Here is an 8,340-nt window from a genome sequence, read left to right on the forward strand (position 1 = left end):
TGTAAAATCTCAATAAAAAAAATTGACCTTTATGACAGGTTTTGTGGTCCAGGGTCACATGCACAGTTTATGCAAAACTGGGGCTGTATTAATACATTGAATGCTTTACTTTCACTAGCACGTATTTTGTATTAATTGTCAAAAAATATTCTAAATGAAATACCGCAAGTCTCTCCTTATAATGAGATGCATTTCCCATTTCAAACTACAGTTTGCCTCCAAATGTAATACGCTTTTCATTTTAATCACGATTATTAATGTTCTTCAAATCTCAGAAGAAGAAAAACACAGCAAAACTGTCTGGAAGCAAAGCGCGTTTCCGACATTCCAACACCAAGTGCGCGTCCACAGCACCCTGCCCTCTGCGCGTCCCCGTGCAGCAGGGCTCGCGCCGTTAACGGAGCGGCGGATCGCGGACGTGTGATCACGCGTTTGTTTCTCCCGATCAAAATATCCACCAGAGCCCACGTTCAGTTTAACGACAGTTCGGCGATATCTGGATTACGATGGCTCACGCGGGTTCGTGAGGAGAGCGTTGTCGTTCGCGGAAGGTAAGAGCAGAAAGTTCGTACGGAGTTTCACAGAAAGATCCACGCGGCGCTCCGCGAGACGCGTCAGCGCGTGCGAATGGCGCATATAAACTAGCGAGACGCGTGACGGCGACGCGCAGCTGTGATTTTCAAAACACTTTAGTGTCAGTTTAAGGAGTTAAACATTTGAGAAGGGCCGTTAAACGTTTGTGCTGTGGTGGTTAAACTGAATCAGAACGCGTTTATGTCTGCTTGTGGTGCGTAACCGCTTCTGGAGTAACGTTAATTATTCTGTGGAAAGGATCAAGTGTCATTTATGCCAAATCATTCGGTGAAGAGATAAAGTGTTATTTTCTCTGGAAAGTCCGTGAAGGAAAACCTGAGTAACGTTAGATCTGACGCCGGTTCAGGAGAATTCCTCAGTGTTTCTGTCAGGATGCTGTTGTGTGTGATCAGTTTTCATATCAGCTTTCACTTCAGTAAATGTAAAGAAAATATATTTAAAAAATGGGACACCGTATCTTCTCAGCTGTCATTAATATGGATCGGATGATTTGGCTTTTTTATATTCACTGCCAAATAGTTTGTAAAGAATAATATCAATTCGAGCTCACAAATTATGCATGTATAATTTAAATGTTGTGTTATTAATACCATACACACATAATGTCATTTTTCACTGCTTATGACAGATGATAAACAGGAATTGCAGTATTGGTATCCAGAGGGCACAGGCAGTGAAAAGGCAGTGAGCCTTGAGAGGCTTGAATCATGGGTGTCATTATTAAGTTATTGTTATGTGCATATTTTCAGAGTAAATGTTGTGTAAAATATTTAGTTTATTTTTAGCACTTTTTTGTACTTGTTTAATATTTATAAATTGTATTATATTGTAACATATTATGGGCAACCTTGGTTATCAGATATTTTTGCTTAGCAAGTTACCAAAGATTTAAAGGAATACTTCACCCTAAAATGAAAATTTGCTAAAGTTTTACTCACCCCCAGGCCATTCAAGATGTAGATGAGGGTGTTTCTTCATCAGAACAGATTTGGCGAAATGTAGCTTTACATCACTTGTTCACCAATGAATCCTCTCCAGTGAATGGGAGCCATCAGAATGAGAGTCCAAACAGCTGATAAAAACAACACAATAATCCACAAGTAATCCACACGACTCCAGTCCATCAATTGACATCTTGTGAAGCAAAAAGCTGCATGTTTGTAATACACAAATCCATCAAGCATTTAAACTTTAAACTGTCACTTTTGGCAAAAATCCCAGTCTGTAATCCATAATAACACTTCGTTCAGTGAAAAAGACCATCCTCTGTTGTCCTCTTGAATCAAAATCCACCAACATATTTGTATAGAACTGTTTTCGCTTGTAAACGGTGCTTGATCTGTTCATATTTCTCTCCTGATTCAGACGAGATGATTTTTCATTGGAGAAAGCAATAAATGCATAGAGAACTTGTATTTTATCTGACAGCAACAGTTTGAAGTTAAAACTGTCTTGATGGATTTGTTTATTACAAAGATGCAGCTTGAGGATTTCTAGTATTATTGTGATGTTTTTACTGTGTTTGGACTTGTGTTTCGACATTCTGACGGCACCCATTCACTGCAGAGGATCCATTGGTGAGCAGGTGATGTAATGCTAAATTTCTGCCAATCTGATGAGGAAACAAACTCATCTACATCTTGAATGGCCTGAGGGTGAGTAGATTTTAAAGGGATAGTTCACCCAAAAATGAAAATTCTGTCATTAAATGATGACAGAATTTTCATTTTTGGGTGAACTATCCCTTTAACAATCTCTTTAGTAGTTTAATGGAAACTGTGGTTACCATGGTGAATTTTTGTGAGGTGGTTGCAGAGCTTGTAGAAACATCAGGTTAAGAAGACTAGAGTCGATCCACAGGCTTTAAGTGGAGTTTTGTGTTTTGGTGAATAGTTGTGAGTTGGTTAGGGAAGGATTTGAGCTCTAGGAAACAGGTGTGATGGGCACCCTGGGGAGGTGTGTGTGTGTGTGTGTGTGTGTGTGAGATTATGTTCACATTGAGGACACTGAATCAGATCAGGACCTGATTGAGAACAGGGTGTTGAGCAAAGATCAGATTGGATTAACCAGACACAGTCATCCCTTCATCTCAACGCCAGCTAATTTAACCCAACCCGTTAGAGACGTTCACACTGATAGCGACAAAACAGTGTTGTTGAATGGAAGTGGATTCGATGGACAAGAACAAATACCTACTAGAAACAAACAACAAAGTGACCAGACAATCTCCGGTGATTTAATCGCTGTCAGTTTGATGTGTGAGAGTCATAACAGAAATGCAAATCAAACATATCAGTGCTATAATGTAATTCAAACACATGCATTAACACAAACACAAACAAAACACGAGCACACGCATACCTGTTGCAGTTGCGTGTGAAAATGGCATTAGTGCATTTGTAAAATAACAGGTGGTGTTTGTGACACATTTGATGACAAAAAAGGTGTTCGTTGTGCGGAGAGTCTGTAGCTGGCGTGAGTCGGATGGACAGACAGAGTTATGGGAGCATTTTGCCTCAGGTGTTTGGTATGAGACACACATAATCTCTAGTTTCAGCCAGACAGTTTAAATATACACCTCTACTAGCCCTGTGCCCAAACACTCCCAGCGCAGTTTGACACTCTCGCAAGTTCAAGTTCAATGAAGCTTTATTGCGCAGAGAGCAGGATTTCATTTGTGCACATTAGCTCTTTCGCTTTACAGAAGTCAATAGCTGTTCGCTGATGTGATGCTGGTAGTAATAATATTTAGTGCCTTGTCATAAATCAAAGGATAATAGGGATGAGCAAGACTATATATTTTCAGAATAAACAAGTCACTGGATTGCCTGAACATCTGGTCAACAGATCGGTATTAAAAGGATAGTTCACCCAAAAATGAAAAATCTGTCTTTATTTACAAACCCATGAGACTTCTATTCATCTTCAGAACTCAAATGAAGATCTCTCTGGTTTCATTCAAAATATCTTCATTTGTGTTTCAAAAATGGTCATACAGGTTTGGAGTGATATGAGGGGTACTATATATTAGTGCTTGGTAGTATACCGGTTCATACCGAATACCGGTGTTTATTTTTGTTATGATATTAATTTTTAAAATACCGCAATACCGGTGTACGTCGCTTAAACAACGTTCGGAACACGACACTGTTTGAAAAGGGTCCCTTTTCACTGTTGCACTGTCGTGAGGGAACAGCTGTATGTGTTACTAAGCGTGAAAGTTCCGAAACTGAAGCTGTAGAACTAATGATATACATTTTTGGTCATACCGCCCAGCACTACTATATATATATACTTTATATGTAATTTATTGATATGTTATTACTTATATTAATTTTAGTATTACGTTTTTGCAACTGATTATCATATTAACATAAGTTGTTGTTGTTGTTTTGCACATAAGAGTCTTCATATTTCACAGAAAGAGAGAGGCTGAATCCCAATTCTCATACTATTCCACCTGTGTAGTAAGCAAGATTAGGATTATTGTGTATTCTTAATAAAACCACTATGTCAAAGTTAATGTCATCTATAGTGTCGTCTATATCTCTATAAATCTAGTCAGGATAGATGCCATATTGAATTTAACACAGATGAAACCAAAGTTGTGAGGGACAGTCTTTGCAATGGCACACACACACACACTGCATTAAAGGCCTAGAGTTTTCACAACTCTCAACTGTTTTATGGAGTTTTTGTCTGCTTTTTGGAAAGACTTTTCGTCAGCTGAACAAACGGTATGTTGTTAAACGACAGTAAAATCGATTGAACGCACTGTACTTCTATCCCTCACAACCTTGTTTTTCTTCCTGTCAAAAATTAAAGCAGTAGTTCACTTACAGAATGAAAATTTCCTGATAATTTACTCACCCCCATGTCATCCAAGATGTTCATGTCTTTCTTTATTCAGTGGAAAAGAAATTAAGGTTTTTGAGGAAAACATTCCAGGATTTTTCTCCATAAAATAGACTTCAATGGTGGTCCAAATTGCAGTTTCAATGCAGCTTCAAAGGGCTCTACACAGTCCCAGCCCAGGAATAAGGGTCTTATCTAGCGAAACGATCGGGCATTTTATAAGAAAAATACAAATTTATATACTTTTTAACCACAAATGCTCGTCTTGCACTAGCTCGACTTCACGCATTGCGTAATCACATTAGAAAGGTCACATGTGACGTAGTCGGAAATACCGACCCAGTGTTTACAAAGTGAACACGCAAAAAGAAAGTCAAGCGCCCTTTACAAAAAAAAGCTAAATTATGTCGGATGATTTTGAAGTTGGAGGAGAAAATGAGATGGACTTTTTCGCTCTACCGTACCTTTTTGAACCAAACTACACAGACGAAGAACTAACCATGCGTGACTTTTCCAACATGATAAAGCAGTGCGTGAAGACGCGCATCGCAGAGCTAGTGCAAGATGAGCATTTGTTGTTAAAAATTATATACATTTTTATTTTTCTTATAAAATGCCTGATTGTTTCGCTAGATAAGACCCTTATTCCTGGGCTGGGATCATGTAGAGCCCTTTGAAACTGTATTGAAACTGCAATTTGGACCTTCAACCCGTTGGCCACCATTAAAGTCCATTATATGGTGAAATATCCTGAAATACTTCTTTTCAACTGAAGAAAGAAAGACATGAACATCTTGGATGACATGGGGGTGAGTAAATCATCAGGAAATTTTCATTCTGGAAGTGACCTACTCCTTTAAATATGGTGCTACCCTGATTAAAGTCTACAGAGTCTTTCCCAAACAAACAGCCAGTCATGTAAATTGACAGCTTTGGTTTTGATGTAGTTCTTTGGGTGCACATCTAAGCAATGGCGTTTCCTGTTAAATGTCAATCTAAAATGGGTAGATGAGCAAAAATACCCACGACTGTTTTAAAAAAAAAAGTACACACATTTAGCTTGTAACAGGGATTAATTTCATCCTGTGGATGCATGACTCCAATAAAAACCAAATATACCAATGAAAATCAAAATATTGCCACTTGGAAGCGCATGGCATTTCCTCGGCATCACAATTGGGTACCATCCAGTATATTCAATTGTAAGAGCAAGATTTAAGGAGGGATTCAGTAGGAAAGTACATTTCATTATTGCCTGCGGCAAGCAGAGGTGCCGAGGAAAATCCATTTTTGTGGTTTGAATGGTGTTTTTAGTAGACGACTACTCATGCACATCCTTAGTATGTTGAAGTATGTGAATTGGGATTCGTCAAAGTACGTGATCATCTCCACAGTGATGATATTTGAGTTTCAGGCAAAATGACATCATGACAACAGCATCAGCAGTTCCCATAGCAACAAGGTGCCAGTTAGCTCAAGGCTACTCTGGATGAAGTGCAGCTAATCCTGGCAGGGTCTGTGAAAACCGTCTCCAAAAAACTTTTCTGAACTCTATGATGCAGTTTCATTTGATGTTGACTTGAAACTCTGAGTCAAACGGGAGTCTGTTACGCACTGATCCAAGATCTGTTTACGTGTATGTGTGTGTGTCTTCCAGTGGATAACGCACACCATCTGCCTGTCGTAGCACCTCAGGACCTAAATGTGATTTACTGGCATGTTTTATGATCTGTTAATCCACAGTGAGAATATTAGGCTTAATAATAGAGGGTGATATCATACATGATGTCATCCCCAAGACGCCTTTGCTATCGTGATGACAGCATGCTTTTCTTTAAATGATCCCGTTGGAAATCCTGATATCAAAAACATGTTTCCTCCCGATGGGCTGCCCTGATTTGCCCTAATTGTCTTGGAGATATATCTTTCTTGCTGTCATTGAATAGGAATTTGCTTGAATTGGCTTGGTTCTCACGTGGGTTCTTCCCGTGCTGAGGTCTTGGCTGCTCCGCCCACATTAGAGGCCCCACCCCATTGCATTGCCCCCACCCCCTGCGCCGCTCCATATCAGCTCCCAAAATCTTGTCTGCCGTCTCAGGCTGCACTGAGACTTTTATAAGTTTCCAGACTCTGGCCACCCTGAACTGCATTTGGCTTGGCATGAGGGTCAGGAAGTGAAGTTGAATGAACCTGATTTCATACAAACTATCTACTGGAATAAAAAAAGAGCTTTAGATCTTTGCAGAACCACCTTAGGATAAAAGTAAGAGAAGATGTTATCAAACAAGTGTGAGTGAGAGAGAGCTGCAGCCCACGGGCATTCAGAATAACAGAGGGAATGTGAGACGCCAAAGGAAAGAGGCAGACAGTGAGAAAGAAAGAGTGGAGGTGGTTTGAGGTTGGCATTGAAAGCCGTGTAGGCTGAAATTGTGTTCATGTTGATATTTTAGAACTGTAGTGCTGCCACTCGTTCACTCTAAAGTTTCCCATCAAGGTTGCATAATTGCCTGCCCATTAACACTCTCACACTCATACATAAACGAACAAAGAGTTTTCAGGCCGAAACACTCTCAGGGCCAGCTTTTATCCCTTTCATTCTTATCTTTCTGTATTTGCATTTTATTTTTAATGGGTTTCTATTCCCGATTTGACCTAGACTGTTCAAAGTTGTTATTAAACAGGCAAGGACTACTGATTTACTCTTCAAGTACGCATTGGAAAGTACTGTTTTCTAATTTGTAGATTTGCTTACAATTAAGGGTGTATTCACACCAGGGCTGTGCGATTAATTGAAATCGAATCGCAATCACGATTTGAGACGTTGCGATTTGCTAATCGCAAAGCCTGCGATGTGGATGCGATATTACCATAGACTGTATAAAAACATGGACGTAGTGTCTATGACGTCACCCGTAGTTTTCTGAAGAGCATTTTTGAAGCCCAAAGTGGGCGGAGCGGGCCGCCGCCATCTTGGCAGCGCGTCACCGCGCATCACTCCCGGATAATCGAAAATGGCCAAAAAGGCGGCAGCTGGTTGCTGAAGCCACGCCCACCTAGCTCGATGGCAGTGTCAGCAGCGGCAATCCACCTGTCACTCAAGTGGCCATGCGCTTAATTATGCAGAACTTTAAGGCTTAATATAATTTAAATGGATGAATTGACGAATTACAGTTGGCTTCACGAGAGAGAGCGGGAGGTTGCCGCTTGGATATTACTCTGTTCCAGAGCATATGCATGACTGCCAGCCTTGAGTGGCAGCCGGGTATACTTCACTTTCCGCATTCCGTTCCATCTCGCGCACAGCTGCATCCGCACAGCTTTCAAAGTATACTCAACCGCGGATGAGTGCGGACAGACGAGCTCGACACAGGCGCAGTACCACCTACTTGACTTGCGCTCTCCCTGCGTTCCCTTCGGAAAGGCTCATCCCTATGCCCTAATCCCTTCAAAGGGTTTACCCTCCGGAGTGAGAGCTTCTAAGGGTTGAAGGGTGTAGGGGACCAAACAACTGTTTCTTGAAGTGCCCTTCTGATGATTGTTTTCACTCCGAAGTGAACCTTCGGAGGGCGATATATCCCGTTTGGAACACACCGTACGTCTCAACATTCACCTCGTGCATGCGCTGTTGTACGCGGACCGGACGAAGTATACTTTGGCCTTTACTAACCAATAGAGTGATCGCACCTCCATTCTCCCCAATCAGCACTGCTCTAGCCAACTGTGTAAACGCCCACCATTAAAAAAAAAAACGAAAGTGGGAGAGAGACAGATTGGGATTATGGCATCTACAGGGTCAGATCGATAGTTAGGCAAATTAAAACTAAAGAAAAACATATGCAACTTAAGCTTCGAAATGACAGACAACGAACAAAAAAGGTCATTTGCAAGAGC

At 40.7% G+C, this 8,340-nt stretch overlaps 1 protein-coding gene across 1 annotated transcript in view; it reads left to right on the top strand.

Annotated features, from left to right (window-relative positions):
• The first annotated feature begins 371 nt into the window (after positions 1 to 371).
• LOC107673218 (pseudopodium-enriched atypical kinase 1-like) overlaps positions 372 to 8,340 on the top strand; it is a 41,514-nt gene continuing 33,545 nt past the window's right edge. Inside the window, exon 1 of the mRNA XM_016466716.1 lies at positions 372 to 551. The gene's annotated coding sequence lies outside the window, so the exon portion shown is untranslated. The remainder of the gene's footprint in view (positions 552 to 8,340) is intronic.

This window comes from Sinocyclocheilus anshuiensis, unplaced genomic scaffold, assembly GCF_001515605.1.
Source record: "Sinocyclocheilus anshuiensis isolate Anshui unplaced genomic scaffold, SAMN03320099.WGS_v1.1 scaffold68, whole genome shotgun sequence".
Classification (NCBI taxonomy): Eukaryota; Metazoa; Chordata; class Actinopteri; order Cypriniformes; family Cyprinidae; genus Sinocyclocheilus; species Sinocyclocheilus anshuiensis.